At 39.5% G+C, this 17,354-nt stretch overlaps 2 long non-coding RNA genes across 2 annotated transcripts in view; one reads left to right on the top strand and one right to left on the bottom strand.

Moving 5' to 3' along the window:
- LOC310899317 overlaps positions 1-17,354 on the top strand; it is a 122,865-nt gene that overhangs the window by 50,976 nt on the left and 54,535 nt on the right. The window lies entirely within an intron of this gene.
- On the bottom strand, positions 9,074-11,106 carry LOC310898193. The gene is made up of 2 exons (XR_014583070.1): positions 9,521-11,106; positions 9,074-9,402 (listed from the first exon to the last, which is right to left on the bottom strand). It is a non-coding gene; the product is annotated as an uncharacterized lncRNA (long non-coding RNA).

Raw genomic sequence — 17,354 nt, 5'->3', positions numbered from 1 at the left:
GCAGTATTAGATGTTTGCTTAAAAAAATGCATGTTCTGTTTAAACCAGTCACCATCTGTGATCTAATCTAGGTGGGGTAAATTTTAAAATAGGAAATTAGCTTATTAATATGGACTTTAATTATACAAAAGAAAAAAATCTAGATATTTGTCAGTATTCCTGAAGAACTGCTTCAGTATAAACTTGCTGCAGGATTCAAACTGGACTTTAACTGTCAAAATTCATGCATTTCAACCTAAACCAGAAAACACTTTTTAGAAGTCATTTGTTGAAGTCGTGTGGTGAGGTAAACTTTGAATGCCTTCTTTTTTTGAAGTGAAAACTTGTCATAAATATCAGCTGAGATGGAACACTTTTTTTTTTTTTTTTTTTTACTCCCCAAAATAAGCACCAAAAATGATGAAATAGAACCCTAAACAAGTTTTCCTCAAGCTTGATAAAACTGTGAACACCCACTGTCAAAATCCCTGAAGAACTGAAATACTGTCATTTCCATCTGCAGCTGAGGGCTTCGCAAGGAACAGAAGAGAGGGAATTCTGCAGCAGAAGGTGGCTGCTTCCTGAAAGTGATTCAAAAAGATGAGCAGTCAGACAAAATGATGAAAACTTGCAGAGACATTGGGTACAGATGTTCATGGTGCAGGCTATATATTGTTTGTACTTCTTGTTGTCTACATATGAGACTGTTAGTGAGAGCTGGTCTCTTGAAAGCTATATCTATCACTACAAACACTCAAGGGTAATTCTCACTATAACTAGGAAGGAAATTCAGCAGATGAATGTTTTGGCTGAATGCCTTATGAAGAAGGCATTAGCTGAAATATTAGTCTATAGAACTTCCTTTCTTCAGCTGTGTTCAACCTGTTAAAGTCCCTGTTCAGAAAATATCCAACCCACAATTTGCTGAAATCAGACCTGGAGACCTGGTAGTTCTATCTGACTTTGAGTGGAGAAAGTTTTAAAGACTCGAGGAAAATGGAGGGTTGTGTTGACTTGCTTAAGAAAACTTAATTTTCCGCAGTAAAAAGCAAAGCTGGATTACTGAAAGGAAGCCGGGAACATTAACAGAAGGAGACGTTTTATGATGTAGTAGAATGTAGTGCAACAATAACAACTAAAGACTGACCCAGTCATAAGACAGAACCTACGAATAACGGTCAGATTTACTGGTTATGTTTATTTGCTAACTTTGCATTTGACTTTGTTGGTAGTTAATGCAAAACCTCAGAAAACAAAATGTTACAAAATTTCCAAGAAAATGCTTTGATATTGTAAGATTACTATTATTTTTTTTTTCCTCCAGGAGACCAATTTACTAAATAGTCTGTGAATAGCATGGTAGTGACCCTGGGGATTATCCCTGTTACTCCCAGCCATGACAGTGTGAATCACTACTACTCTTATATACGGCTGGGTTTTTGAAAGATCAGGCAAAGAAATCGGAGGAATAAGTGATTGCTATTTAGGTTCAAAGGTTAACTTGCATTTCCTTAACTCTGAGAGAAATGATTAGTATGGAATGCTTGTCAAAGGAGCCCCCCTCCCATCCTTTGTAAGGACATGTGCCTCTTCAGTACTTTCTCTTGGTATTAAGTCCAAGTCTTCTCCCTGTTATCTGTTAATAGCCTACCTTTAAATCCAGTCAACACCAAGGTAATTGTTTTACTGCACCCGTGGCCCACTCAATCCAAAGGATAAAGGGTAAAGGGATAGTGAAAAAAATAACAAAAATCGTACCAGAACTGTGGTTACAGGAATGTTCACAAAGGTCTTAATAACTGCACTGACATAAAGCATTCTCTCTGCACTCACTGCAGGTGCAGTACTCCTGCTCCCTGGAGAAGCCTGTCTTGAAGTCTTTTCTCCTTGAGTCTTTCCACTCAAGTGAGAGGTGGGAGGCACAGATTGAAAGTGTTTTCCCCTAAGGTTCTTCCCCAAAGGTACCAGAAATGTTTTGTCTTCAGGTTTGTCAGATGTTTTCCTTGGGCTCTTCCTTAACAAGTTTACTGTAAGGTAGGACACCTGTTATTACGTACAATAGCAATATATCAGAAGGTACACAAAGTGCAATGGAAAGAGGAAGGAAATGAGAGAAGATTTGATCTGTCATCCCGCATAACTGATGGAGCAGTCAGTTGATTCCCCTCTCTAGAAATGGGGCTTTCTATTGGAGAGGGGCCATTTGTCCCTTTAAACTCTGACCTTCTAAACTTCCTGTACTAGATGAACTTCACCAGATCTTGGCACTCTCCTTGTGTGGAACTCTTTTTTTTCTTTTCTTTCCTTTTTTTTTTTTTTTTTTCCTCCCCTTTTAATACTAGAAAGTAGCAGAATTATTCTAACTCTGGGAAGGGAGATGAACATGGAAAATCTCGTTGAAGTAGTCATATATCTTACAAGAATCCAAAATTCTTATGAGGATATACTAAAGACACTTTTTTTTGGTTACTCCTTCTATACTACAATGGTACCCTCTTTGTAAATGGATTTTTTACAGTGATTCTTCATGCATTTTTATTTTTCTGTAAAAAAAAAATAATGTAAAACTACAGAAAAACTTGTTTTAGTATGAATTCCCAATCTGTTTGCAGAGGTTTACCTGAAACAGCATAAGAAATGAATGGAGGAAAATAAGTTAGGACAGAAGACTTTCTGGTTGCTGTAGATATGAGAAGAGAAAAAGGTTTAATAATTAATCTAGTAAATCACCGGTTACACATTGGAAAGTGTCCATCTTTACAGAAGTTCTGATGTTTGGGAATGAGATTATATCACTGGGAAGTCTGTCACGGGGAGTTTATCCCTAATTCCTCCAAATCAGCCATTAACCGCTGCCTTCAAGCAAGAGACTTCATATCTTTCATCTGTTTTTTATTTCTCTCTAGAATTTAAATGGTTTTGCTGTCCACTTGCATGCTTAATCTATCCTCCAGTTTTATCAAACTTCTGACTCATTTTTAAAATGTTACTTTTTAGCCTTTATTTTGAAAGGAAAATATGCTGGTGTGGTTTTGTATATTGTGTCATGATTGAACTTCCTTTGGATGTGGTCCTCAATACCATGCTAATTACAGCCCTAAATTTGTCCACAAACATGGAAGTAACAATCCCTTGCAGAGAAGGATTTGGGAAAGCTTCATTCAGAAAGCATGAGACATAATGTGCAATATGTTGGAAGCTGCCTGTGTGATTTCATAGGCAGCAGCTTATTCTGCATGGTATGTATTTGTTTATTTTTAAGAAAAATTCCTTGGATATGATGCACTGGTTTCCTGGATGCTGTGTATCTGTGTATCCTGTAGAACATGACTGTGCAATTAAAAAAAACAACAGGAGATCCCACTACTGTAGGAAACCTAGTGGAATGAATCCACTTTTTTTTTTTTCTCCCTTGTGGAGGCAGTGCGCAGAGAATAAGAAAGGGATTTTCCTCCCTTCCCCAGTCTGACTGATGCTCATTTTCTGTTGCCATGGGCAGCTATCATAAACAGGGGCCCTGTGTTAAACTACAGGAAAGGGACAAGCCTTGAAGTAGAACTTTGTGCTGTTCGAGCAGCCACCTTTCTCTTTGCTGTCATTTGGCAGGTTGCTTTGTAGTCATGTGGTCTAGAGGGTTTTCCCATCCTGTTCTGTAGCATCTAGATTTTGTTTTCTCAGTCCTTTAAACACTTCAGCTTAATATTTTAAGGTCTCTGAGGTATCTGTGTATAAGTTTTTAAAGACTAGTGGAACATAGATGCGAACAATTAAAAAAGTACTCAAGTTGGTAAGGACTCTGAATGTCTATTCATTCAACTGTTGTCTACACCAACGGTTGTGTCAAATTGCAGCTGGGATGGATTTCTCACAAGTGTGGAAATATCAGATGAGGATAATCTTTCACTGGACTATTAATCACTTGCTTGCTTTTCTGTGTCATAGACTGCAACACCTCATTTGTTTCAATTCACTTAACTTACCCTTGCCAGGATTTACGTACTCTATAGCTGCTACCTGATACGCATGAGATAGCAGTAGGACTTCTTTGAAAGGTGACAACAAGTGGACAGGTGAAAAGTTAAATAGTTAACAGGCACTGATGTCCCCAGAAAACGGAGTAGAGAGCACAGTTCACCATAAATCTTATCCAGTAAGAGCTATGCATGGCCTTCTGAGCTACTTGAATCCCCGCAGGCTGCTGACACGGGCTCCCTGGGCAGATGCAGGGTGCAGCAAAGTCAGGCTGCCACACAGCCAAACCTCCCCTGCTGCTCACCCTGGCTCTGCTGCCTGAACTTGTGCTTGCTTTCACTTTCACAGCTTCAGGCTGGTAGGACTGAATGGTATTAAAACCCTGCCAGCCTAAGAATCTGTTTCTTCTTCCTCGCTTTGTCTCTTTTTTTTTTTTTTTCTTCCCCCTCTCTCTCTCTCTGATATAACAATAGCTCCACACAACAGATGCTTAGAAAGTGTATCGTGGCAGCATCTTGGTTGGTCTCTTCCAGGGCTCCTATGTCTCTACAGCAACCTGAAGATTGGCTTCAGGATGCTTCAGGATGCTGTGACGGAGGCTGCAGGTCTTGCTGACCATTTGAGCACGTGTGCAGCACCACTAGTTTCTAAGGCAGTACAGCCATGTGCTGAAGTCCGTGCTGCTGAATCAGTGCTGTTGCTAGCTAAATTAAATTATCACAGCAGCAAATTCTATGACCATCCTTCTGGTTGTATACAGAGTGGAAAATAGTATTCAAGAGAGACACAGTGTGCTACCAAGTGGTTATGATGTTGCTTTCTTCGTACTAGTGCAATTCCATTTTCAGAATTGAGATCCTTCTTCAAAGAGTTGCAATAGTCTCTGCAAATCCATAAAATATTTGCAAAAGTTTTTTAGCTTAAACAATAACAAAAAGCAGCCAAAAAGATTATCTTCCCATATTTAAGCAGACCTTTTGAATGAATTGATGCCAGAATAGCCTAGCCATTTCCAAATGTAAGTTACAAGGAAAAAAAAAATTGAGTGTTTGCAAAGTAGAATAAAATTCACATCTTATGTCCAAATAACTTTTTTTCCCTATGTAACTAGATAAAATTTTCTTTTTAAAGAAAGGTAGGAAACTAGTCCTCTTTAATACTGCGTATGATTTTATTGCCACTATACTACATTATATAGGCTTTTCTTGCATGACTGACAACCTTGTATAAGCTATACATACCCTCACTTAATCAGTCTTTTCATTCTTTAAGTAAACATTAATATTTTATATTCATATCCCTTTATGCCAGTGATTATAACTTGCATAACGTTCTATGTATTTGTAAACAGGTACAGACTGGGGGGCCAGAGGCTTGAGGGCAGCCCTGTACAAAGTGTCAAAGAGGGCCATGAAGATGGTGAAAGGTCTAGAGGGGGAGACACGTGAGGAGCGGCTGAGGTCCCTTCGTTTGCTCAGAGCAGAGCAGGCTGAGGGGAAACCTCATGGTGGCCTGCAGCTCTTTCATGAGGGGAGCGGAGGGACAGGCACTGAGCTCTGCTCTCTGGGGACAGAGACAGGACCCGAGGGAACGGCATGGAGCTGGGACAGGGGAGGGTCAGGCTGGGTGGTAGGGAAAGGTTCTGCACCCAGAGGGTGGTCGGGCACTGGGACAGGCTCCCCAGGGATGTGGTCACGACACCGAGCCTGCCGGAGTTCAAGCAGCGTTTGGACAATGCTCTCAGACACGTGGTCTGATTTTGGGGTGGTCCTGTGTGGTGCTAGGAGCTGGACTCAGTGATCCTTGTGGGTCCCTTCCAACTCAGGATATTCTGTGATTCTGCTTCAGTTTCTGCCTCAAAAGTGATATTGCTCACACTAAGACTTTTGTAGCAGAATAAAGTTGATAGTGGGCTCGTATGCGTGATGTTTTCAGGCATTGTACTGGAGAGTCTTCTGGATGCCTCAAAGAAGGATTTAATGCAAAGTAAGGCAAGTTAGTCCTTTTAAAAATAAAATGAAAAATAAAAGCCAAAAAGTACATACTAAACATTATTCTTGCTTCAATGAACCCTCACTATTTTAACAAGGCCTTCATTTCTCTCACTGCTGGAATCTGTCTGCCAGTACTGTCAGGTCCGCACCCTGTCTTACATCTCAGCTACTTCTTACCTCTTGCAATTCCACCCCATCAGCAGCACAGCCGTCCTCCTAATGGAAAACATGTGGTATTGGTTGTGTCCTTGCTTGCCTGGCTTGTTATACTTGCTCACAACTGTTAATCTGGGCACCTTGTCCTCTGACCACCATTGGTTCGGTCTCTGTGTTACTGTAAAAACAAACAAAAAGGGAAGCCAGCTAACAACCCTGTTCCAGAGCCAAGGCACCAGCAGATGTTTCTGGGTGATTTCTTTGCTCTCCCTTGGCCAGTGGGGACCTCCAAGGCTGTGTCATCCTGCTTACTGTGTACATGTGCCAGAATGGTGGGAAGCTGGGAAGTTGCGTGTTTGTGTAAGGAAGTGTTTGACCACAAACGCTTGAGTCTTCAGAAGGGCTGTCCAGAGTGTTGTGCTTTCAGACTCCCAGTTCAAGACTCGTGCCAGCACAGTCTTCCTATCTGATGCTGCTCTATAACCTTTATCAAGGGATAGAGAACTACAGCCTAAAGAACTGCCTGTGCTCACTGTTGTGCATCCCCAAAAACTTCCAAAAGAAGTTTCTTCCTCCTCTAACAGGGTCTGAACAAAGGCCCTTGCCTAGCAAGGCAAATTTAAAGTGACAACTTATTTTTCATTTTTACTGTTGACATGTGGAAGTTTCATTCCAAAGCTTAACACACATCATTCTGAAGTCACATAGGTGTCCTTTCCAAAAATATCTCTCACTGACATTAATACTTCTACCCACATTTTTTTGGAGTCTCAGGACACTTCCATTATTTATTAATTAATGCTGTACTGGGATGTGATGCTGTTTGTGTATCTCACTGGCTTTCTCTCCTCCCTAAGTTAGTGTAAATCTTGTTGTTTTATAACTGGGGAGAATTAAATCTGCTATGAAATGGGCTTCTATCCATCCCTAGGAGTGCCATAAAATTTTAGTGTCTTTGTTATTTAGTGTGCTGAGTAAGTCAGGAATAATTTTCTGTTTTTCACAACACCGGACAATTTCTTTAGCTCTGTAGGATCCCTATTCCCTACAGTGTTCCCATCTTCCCTAAATAAACTGATGCTCTCTTGTGGCTACAACACTCTTCCTTCAGAGATAGACAGTTTCACAAAGTACAGTGTGTGTGGTTAATATTCATGGCACATACTTCTTTCATAATTTATCATTAACTTACTCATTTTAATTTCTTCCCCATGAGGTCTGAAACACACCAGTGTTATCCAGTTTCTTTTCTCTGCAGCTCTGGCCATCTGGAACAGTCTTGCCACGTGTCTTCACCTCAGCTACACTTTACCATTTCTCAAAACATGTAAATAAAAATTATCAGATACGGGGTTCTAAAGCTTAAAAGCGGCTTAATTTTAGTGGTCACTAACTGGTTAGGAAGAAAGCCGAATATCTTTTGGCCAGGAGGTTTTGAGTCCTGAAGAAGGCTTAGGTAGATGCTCTTATGAGTTTAACAGTTACATTAGTGTGTGTTAGTGAGCTTTGGCATGCATCAGCGGCTCATCTGCACTTCCCATGCACTGGTGCACTTTGTGGAGCAGTCTTAGCAGCATGTGAACTGGATTTCCTTCAGTTGCAAGTAAATCAAAAGTACATTCAACCTGCTAGTGGGTATTCAACCCATGGGACCAGGCTATGGCTACTCTTGAAGTAAAAGCCCCTGAAGGACTAGCAGTGGGGATATTTTGTCTCCATCACCAGTAGCTTCACTCTGTAGATCCGCTTCTATTATGCTATGCTACTTGCTAATGTATGCTTACTCCATATGCTTATTCCTGAGAAATACTTACACCAATGATTTCCTACTAGTTCCTACCTATTGAAGATGCCGCTTTGAACAGAGGAGCAAACTTGGAGAAAGATTTGGCTCCCCTTTGCTCCTCTAGCTGAAATCATTTATGTTGGTACCTACAGAACTTAGCTTTAAAGCACCATGATCTTTGGCTCCAGAGTATGCTTGTTCTGTATGCCTTACCTGTTTTTTTCTGTCAGCAAGGCTGATTTGAGGATACTTGAATTTTTTTCTCAACTGGCAAGATGACCAGTCTGAAGGTAGGGTCTTAAACCCTTAAGACTATTTTCCTGTAGAGGTGTTAGTCCTCACTTCTGACATGTTAGGAAGGACAAGCGGGATTTTGGCTTTGGCTTAGCAAAGTCTGTGACAATGTGCTGCAGTTCTTCACCATCTGTAAACCATACCGGTCTATGTAATTACATGTTTTGCTGAATGGCGTCTTCCTCTACACTATTTGATAATTAAATTTGGTTCTTTAAGACCTTCTGAGCTACACATGTATAAATCCCATGAGGAATTGATGCCACTACACCTGTGCTAGTTCAAAACACACCAAAGAGTGTTTTCTTTTCCTGCACAGCTCACCCTGCTTGGGTTTCCTCCCAGCTCCCGTGTCACATAGATAGACTCCAGGTCTTTCCTCCCCTGGTTTGCAGAACAAAAGGTTTTCACATACCTTGTGTTGTTGAAAATCCTGTGGTGGGACCTGAAGAGGCACAGTCACAGTGCTTCCTCAAGATGAAATAAAAACTCATTTGGACGTGTTTGGGAATGCTATTATAATATTGGCCAGGAGATTTCATTCTCGAACTTCTGAAATATACCCTGGGCTCTCCTTCGGTGGCTAGTAACAGTATTCATAAGTTGTACATAACTACCTTTTGTTTCCTCTTGCTGGCTATAATTTTGTCAGTATAGAATCTCTATTTTAAGGCTGTTTTTTTGCACATGTGGAGCTTTATTGGATGATGACACTTCTAGTGCACACTTTGTGACGTTTCTGGTGTTGCTTTTTTTTGTTTGTTTTATTGTTTTGTTTTTAGAAATCGAGGCAAAAGTAGGGGTTTCTGTAAATGGGAAAATGACACTTTTGCACTTCTACCTAGTTGGAAGTAGAAAAAAGGGACCTTTTAATAAAAATTTAGCATGGTAATTTTTGGAACACAATGAATACATGTACTAAGACAAGGATAAAAATATGGTGTCACAAAGGTACACAAGAAAACTTCAGGGAGACTATTTGCAAAGGCTATTTCAGCCCATGTAGGTACGGTAATGCTTCAGGGATGCCTAACAATTATGAACCTTGGAGCAGCCAGCATTTTACAAGCATCTGCAACACAAGTCTCATTTCAAATTATTCTTGGTCTAATTGAACTAGTGAAGGGGGTGGTCGCTGGGAGTGCCCAAGCACTGCTGTGTGAAGACCACCAGATGAGCTCATTTACTCGACATGGTTTAGCTGGAACAGGTCTGGAGCACCTAGGGAGGAAGAGGATGAGAAAAGGTTATAGAAACCTGGGGTGGACCCAGCATCAGGAAGAGGAACGAGCAAATGGTGTTGAGGGTACATGCATAGGGAAGAAAACGGATGGCCTACAAATGCCAAGTTGTAGCCAGAGGAGGTCCTCAGAGAGTAGTAAGTGCTTTTGGGACAGCATAAGGAAGAGCTGTACTGGAGTTTCTCTTCTCGGATTTCAGCCTGCTAGTAATTGACTGCGTGTTCGGTTAGTCTGCAGAGGAAAGCATGACCCTCTGCGAGTGGGATCAGGGCTGTTTTTTAAGAGGGAGAGAGCTGTGGATGCAGCTGGAAGAGGAAGTGCGATGGTTACCGGCTGCTCATCATATCCTTCCTCCCAGAGGTTTTCATCCCCTCGCAGCTGCCAGCTGAGTTGGTCGTGTGGATGACCCCACACCTGGTTAAGCAAAAAAGGATCTAGGCTAGGTTAATTAGTTTAAATTGTATGCCTTTGGTAACCTGTCTCATTTTGATTGAAAGTAGCCGGAGAAGAGTCCAACAGGCCAATCAGTGGGAGGATAGCTTCTAGCAGCAGCAAGCTGTGGGAGACAGTAACTTCTTCAGGTGCAGCGGTACTTAAAAGAAAAAAAAAAGTAAGAAAGAAATCCTAAATGGATCAACAGCTGCTATGGATGTTTATAAACAAAGCAAAGGAGATGAGTAAGGGGTTACTAGGGCAGGCAGGAGAGGAAATAAATAAATAAAATTATGGGGTAGGGTAAGAAAAGAATAATTAGGGGAGGAAAACAGAGGTTAAAAGTAGGGAATATAATCCATGCTTCATCAGTTCTGCAAAGAGAGCTCCTGGGTGTGACGGAATTAGAATGTTCTTGAGGCTTTGTAGACATGCGTGGGTCTTTTCTTTTTTTTTAAACATGGTATGTTAAAGGTGACTACATTAGCACAGCAATTGGAAACAATTACAGACTTATTTGGAAATGCAATAAAATTTAGCTCCTGTCCTCTGAAAACTCAAATTTCAGACCAACTTCTAAGTATTTGACCATGCTTAGGCGTTACGTTGCTTTCTACCTGCTCCCTTTGCTAGCCTTGGAAAGCTGTTTCTCATTCTTACCCTGGCCTGCAAAGCTACGCCCTGCTCCAGAAAGGCATGTAATGCCATCAGTTGCCTATCTAATCACAGCTGCTCAAGAGTTAATTACCTCTCAAGTATAACGAGCCAAAAGGAAGGGGATCCAGCTCTGTTTTACTCCCTGTGCACACCTTGGTGGGTTTGAATCATTACAGTGCATCACAGGGGAGTTGAGCAGAGAGCCGAATGAACCTTTTCTTTTTTCTAAAGCTAGGAATCTTTTGTCAAAGTTTTAATCAATTTCTACTCTGTGATTTCCCCTCCAAATACCTTATGTGCTAAAGGGACCTATTGTATTTATTCAAATTGGACATTTTTACAAGAAAAGCTATTAAGAGGAAGGGCTCAAACTCGGTCCAATTTACCATGTATCCGGAGGCTTAACCAAAACTATTATTACATGAAAGAATGGAGGAAATTAAGAACAGGGCCTTCAGAATGCCAAATGCCAGTACAATTTTTTTTTCTTAATTTTCTTTCTGTCTAATTAACTCTGTCAGGAGTTTGAAAACAATTAGGCACTAAAAAGGAAAAAGGGTAAAATAGTCTTACCTAATTCTTCTGTGCGTGGTAAATATTTCCATGCTGTGTCACAGGCATCTTTTGGACTTAAACATATAAAATAAGAAATAAAGGTTAATGAATTGTAGTGGTGTGTCTGGAAAAATCTTGTCCTCTTGTCCCCAGGTACTGAAAAGTATAATGAGACTCTCCTAGATAGTACCAGGTAAAGGTCTGTAGGCTGTAGAGGTCAAGGAGTAATGTGTTTTCGATGATATTGTTCAGAAGAATATGACCTTAAAAGAGCAATATTTGTTTGGGTCATTCTTTCCAAAGGCATAAAATGGTGAGAAATGTTTTTAGGACATCTAAGGTATTCTCTTTTGTGAGGTTAATCACAAAGGAAATTAAATCAGATAGAAATGATAGTGTCTTGAGAGCATATAACCTCATTGTGTTAGGTTTGGTTTACTACCAGGTAGTAAACAACCCGGTTTACTTGGTAATGCTGTTACTATTTCTCCCTTTCCCCCCATACCATTTTTTGCAGTCCACGCCTCCTGCAATCTCAACATCTGCATGCACTTTGATCATAGCATAAATATTGTGGGCTTAATCTAATTTAATGAAAATTGTAGGGGACTTCTGCATGGGTAATGATGAGAGCTTGTAGAAGAAAAGACGGTATGTTGTCCAGGAGTCAAAAACATGCAGTATGTTTGAATGCCTCTGCTTTTAAATTGATGAAGTCAGTGAAAAATCTCATTTCCAGCAAGATTTTAATTACCTCATGAAAATTTGCCTCTTTGTATGAAGTTCCAACTGGATATTGAAAAGCGGAAGAGTCTGAAATCTCCCAGCACAGTCATGACTGCATGGTTAGGAGGCTGTGAGTTTAAACTCGTATGTAACCCTGCACTTACTCCTTTATACCAAGAGCAATGGAGTATTTTCACCAAGAAATGTATCGCTCTCTCCTGTATGAGCCACAGTGGCTTCTGGTGTGACAGAGTGCTTCCTACAGCAAGGCTTTTCTGCTACTGTTTTCTGGAGCACTTGTATGAGGTTCTGTTATGTGGCCTTTGGGGCAAAACGAAACATCAGAAATATTAATGTTCACCCATCAGCAGAACTTCTCTTGTCCTATCAACATAAACTAAACATTTTGAATACATTTGACACAAGCGTGACTCCTTTTTTGCTGTGTAGAAGCTTTGGTTCCCTTGCCTTTGGCTGTTAATTCGGAGCATTATTGGTTCTCTATTCTGACTGGGTTCAGCCTGCTGTTCCCAGGCATAGTAGGTTGCAGGTTTCCTATGAAGCATTCTAGGAAAAATGAGAAAATAGAAATTGTTACAGCCGGTAATGTGACAATGGAAAGAATTACATGACTTTAAGTCTTACTGCAGCACTACTGTGTGTTAAGGACCACCATTTTTGTCTCAACCAATGTCTTCCACTTGCGTGCTTTTCTTGTATCAGGAAGGACTGCAAGACTTTCTCACAAAGGAGTGAGGTTTTCAGTCTCATTTCTAAAAACTCTGCTTTTAAATTATGGACTGATAACACCCTGAATAGATGACACACTGCAAAACAAAACCAGGACCTGCATCGCTGTAAGGGTCCACCACATGGTTCTCTACTGGGTTGGCTGCAAAGGTACTGAGCCCTATAGTTTATTCTCTTTTCTAACAAGTGTCTTAATTTTGATTCTTAATTAGCGTGGTACCATCCTGGTTGTGAATCTTGCCAAGCGTTTCCTAAAATTAGGAGGAAGGTATTCATTCTCTTCTCTGAGGAGTTTTATGGCCTAAGTACAAGAAAGAAACAGACAAAGGGAGGGATACAGGTCAGGAGCAGATTGATAGGATATTGACAGCCAAGGGAGCTCCACAACTGTTCTTTTTTAGTTTTCCAATTTTTGTACATTTTGTGTTAGATTGAGGGTTAGGGTGGAAAAGAAGAGATGGGAATTTGGGAGAGGCTAAATGCTTAATTCTGATCCTTTTATTCTTTAGTTGAGACCTCCTTTAAAAGGCTCTTTGCCGTTAAATAGATAATGAGAAATGTTACCTCTACCTCCACTTTGAAGCAAATGAGAAATCAGCCACTTGCACGTATTTGATTTGTAGATTAATTTTAGGCTTGTGATTACAGCAAGGCTATAGATCTTCATAATCACAGGCCATCATTACTTAAGTTTGCTTAAAATAATATGACCTTTCAGAGTAACCAGTTGTCTTTCTGTCTTTGTAGCATCCTTGTTTTGGCTTAGCAAGTAAGTATTTAAGACAGTATTTCTCTTATTCCTGTCTAACAAATGGAGTGCAAATAAATGAAAAACTTACATGAAAATGTTCTGTGTGCTTAACAGAATAAATGCAGTCCTGAGTTGCTAACTAGGTGTCAACAATGTTCATCTAAGTGTGAATAATAAAAGCAAGATGAGAATATTCTGACAACTCTTAATTGACTGGTAATCCGTACATCTTTCTGTAATGTCCAGTAACATTTTTGTCTCCATTTTAGTCGTCAGTTTGTAATTCTTTATCGACATGAACTGCCAAAATTAGAGCAATGCTTAATCATTCCTGGGTCTTTACTGACACAAAAGCGGAGACCCCTTACAGATTTTGCCTCTCTTCTCCCTTCCCCATATGATGTTTGGGGGTTGCTGCTGGAAATTTCAATCGTAGGTATTAGTAACCCCTGTGTAAAACAAATCGATCTAATTTCTTAAAATAAAGAGAAATGGCAGAAATAAATAAACAAGCAAATAAGCCCAAGAAATAAGAAAGCCTGCTGTGGATCTGTTGTGCTTCTCAGTTGAAGAACTCAGTCATTGCTGGCCTTTGACTGCAACTGCCTGTGCTTATGGAAGGAAAAAGGCTTGTCATCTTGAACTATTTGCACCTCTGCATAATGTGTGAATGATCAAAGTATATTGCTGACTTTACAATGTACCTCCAACTCTCTTTCAAAACTGTCACAAAAATTTTTGCTCTTATGGCTGGCATCCAAAGAAAAAGTGCAAGCAACTTTTATCCCCACACGATTACTATTTTCCTGGTCTATAATGCTCCATATCAAATGATTTAAGATTCTTGGAAAACAAGTCTAATTGTTACAGCTTCTACAAAAATGATATTTATTGCATGAATTCCTAGATTTGACTCTTAAAAGCTTTTAGAAACCTGCCAAATCACCTCGGAAAACAAAAACAACAACAACAAAAAAAAAAAACAACAAAGTTTTCTAACTGTCTAACTACATCAGTGACAAGGGACAGCTATGGGTCAAAGAAGAGAAGGACACCCGGGATCAATTATTGATGCCTGAATTTGATTTTAATCATCTTTGCATGTGAGTGTGGACTAATTTCTTTGTCCTCTGTACAGATGTTTTCATTGGCTGCTAAACAACACTGTTTTGATTTATGAGAGGTCATAACAAATTGTTGCAAAGAGGTTGCAAGATGTTTCTGCAGCTACTCAAATCCAAAATTCTTTTCCTTTATCAACGTATGTGTGGGAAAGGAGTGCCACTGCATTTCATTTCTAAGTAGTATGTAAATATACTGTGGCTAGTAGTGTGGGTTGTGAAAATCTTCCAACTTATGACTGAGCATACATGATTCAGATGGCTTAAATACATATGTGATGTTATGTAGACTGTTGCATGAGTTCATGAAGGGATATAGTGGAACTCATAACAGCTAGAAGTCTTCCTGGGTGGTTTTGTGTAGAACCACGTTCAATAGTCCTATATTTACTAAGTTTCATCACCTGTATTTTTGAAAAATAGATGAAGGACCAATGGTATATGCCAGTGAGGATGAATTTGAGTTATTTTCCTCTACTCATACTCGAATGTATTTTTTCCTCTACTCATACTCAAATACTCAAGTATTTCTCAAGAACAGGGATTGTGTGTGTTCCAACCTGTATGAAGGATTTTCTATGTATTTTCTGTTAAATTCTCATGAGTAGCAAAATTTTCTTTTCCTCCAGTTCTGCATGATGGATTGCTCTTACATAGTTTGTGCCTCCTTTCTCTACAGCTTCTCCATTGCCATCAATATGTGTACTCAGTAAAAATAAACCAAGAGGACCCAGGAGAGTGAAATGCATGATTAACATTCACCATTTTTTTCAGAGCTGACATGGGTTACTACTGAAATACTGTAAAATTGTTCTCACTAACTCAGTTTCACTCTGTCCCTACACATATAAAAAGAAGACAGGATCTAATAACTTTGTACGCATATTTTTAAATACAATGGCCTGAAGTAATCATGGTCTGATTGCAAAAGACCCTAGTAAAAATCTGAAAAATAGGAACCCATCCTGATTTTAGCAGATCCATAAATCAGTACATAAATAAATAACTTGACTTCCTTTTCTATTCCAGGTAGAAAGCACTCAGCAACTCCTACAGATTATTTGTCATGTAGTTTGCTGTTTTCCTTTAAAAATATTTGCAGGCTTGGGTAAATTAGGAATGAACTGTTGAACATTTACTAAACTTCTTCACCATATTTGCTATTTTAGATATTTCATCAAGAGCTCCCACAAAGGAGCATATAAATGACTTCATTTTTTTTCCCAATTTTCTAAGAACATGTTTATTTTCGTGAGCAGACAAAGCTCAGGGCTTTACTTCGCATTAAAGTTATAGCATAAAGCATTGACATGATACTATATTTTTGAAAACTAGAGAAATTGTGCCAAATACAGCAATGAGAAAAAGAAACGTCTTCAATCTGAATTCACCAACTGGAAAATAAACTCTGTCTGAGCAGCTCTGATGGAGAAACAATCCTTACAAATGGAAAATAGTCTTTGTTCTTTTATTGCATTTAGTTTATAAGATGAACAAGAACCAATAGGGCAAATAGGGAATCTTAAGCAATTCCATTTACTTTATATTTATAGTTCTACAAAACTAAAAATCCCTTCCTTTGGGAGGATTTATACAGTCTCTTACCATCCCTAGAGCAGCTATATTACACAGGATCTTACCCTTTCTTGGCAAAATTTGATGTGCCTTAGTCCAACAATAAAACAGGGTAAAAGCAAAATGAGTGATTTCTAGAGAATTTGATTCTGCAATTAATAAAGTCTTATTCTAAGAAAACCACAAGATTTAGGGCTCCTGCTCTAAAATCAGATCTAAAACTCATGTTAGATATCAATTTAGCTTCCACTAATATTAGGTTTTATTATTTCTGGGGATTATAGAGCCATATTTTCCTTTTTTTTTCTTTTTTTTTTTTTTCCAGCAAACTTCCTTATTTATGGATTCAGCTTCTTTATTCTTTCTGCCAACCATATAACTGCAAGAATTCCACTTTTTTGACTTTTTAATTGGCAGCATCTGATGTGTGGTGTAAAATCTAGGCAAAATGGCAAATCCCCTTTGACTTACTGACCAGGGTTTCACCTTAGAGGTGCTAGGTCTGGCCAGATTCTGTTGCTGCTATAACTTCTCTGGTGCTGTGCAGGTTGACTGCCCGCCCTGTTTGGAGGAGAGTGGGGATGGAAAAGCTAATAATAATGTTCAACCCCAAACATGCAAACGTGATGCAAAAAAAGCTATGGGAATGGCTGATCTCTCCCTGCAAGAGTGTGACACTTGTTCAGAGGCACAACCTTGAGGAATTTGTGGAGCCCTTTCTTCTGGAGCTTGAATGAGTTGGAAATAGCACTCTTTCTTTACCGTTACAGCTGAAGCTGGCCCTGAGATGGATGGTTTCTCTTAGGTGTGGATCTTGTTACTGTGATCTATGCATATGATACCTTAAGACAAGATAACTCCGTGTAGAACATACCATAAACCTCTCCAAGTATGAGCTGGTAGTGGTGTAGTTTATGAGCAACATATGTTAATGGTGCTCTGTGATATGTGTCATCTGCCTGGGGTTTGGGTGCTGTTTGAATTGGTGCTTTGTATTGATTTGCAATTTTTCCCTTTTGAACTATCACCGTTTCTGAGGCTGTGAAGCAGCAAAAATGTTGGTGTCAACAGTTTTACTCCTCTAAGTATCATGTTCTTTCTGCTGTTCCCTATTAAGTACTCTGACTCTTCAAAGGCACTCTGGCCCCTTTTTGAAAGAGGAACTAGTTTCAGTTTGATGACCCATTGAGCATGTTACTGTTACTAAATTGTTGCATCCCAGTTAATAGATTCCTTGAATTCCCACCAGTATGTTGCACTCAAGATCTTGTTCCAGGCAAAAAACACACTCCTGATGTGCAAAGCCAAGAACTTACTGTTAGTATAATTGAAGTCGTAATTGTTTAATCAGAGGATTGTTATTAT

This window comes from Anser anser (assembly GCF_964211835.1).
Source record: "Anser anser genome assembly, chromosome: 4".
Lineage (NCBI taxonomy): Eukaryota > Metazoa > Chordata > Aves > Anseriformes > Anatidae > Anser > Anser anser.
This window is presented reverse-complemented; position numbering and strand designations above follow the sequence as displayed.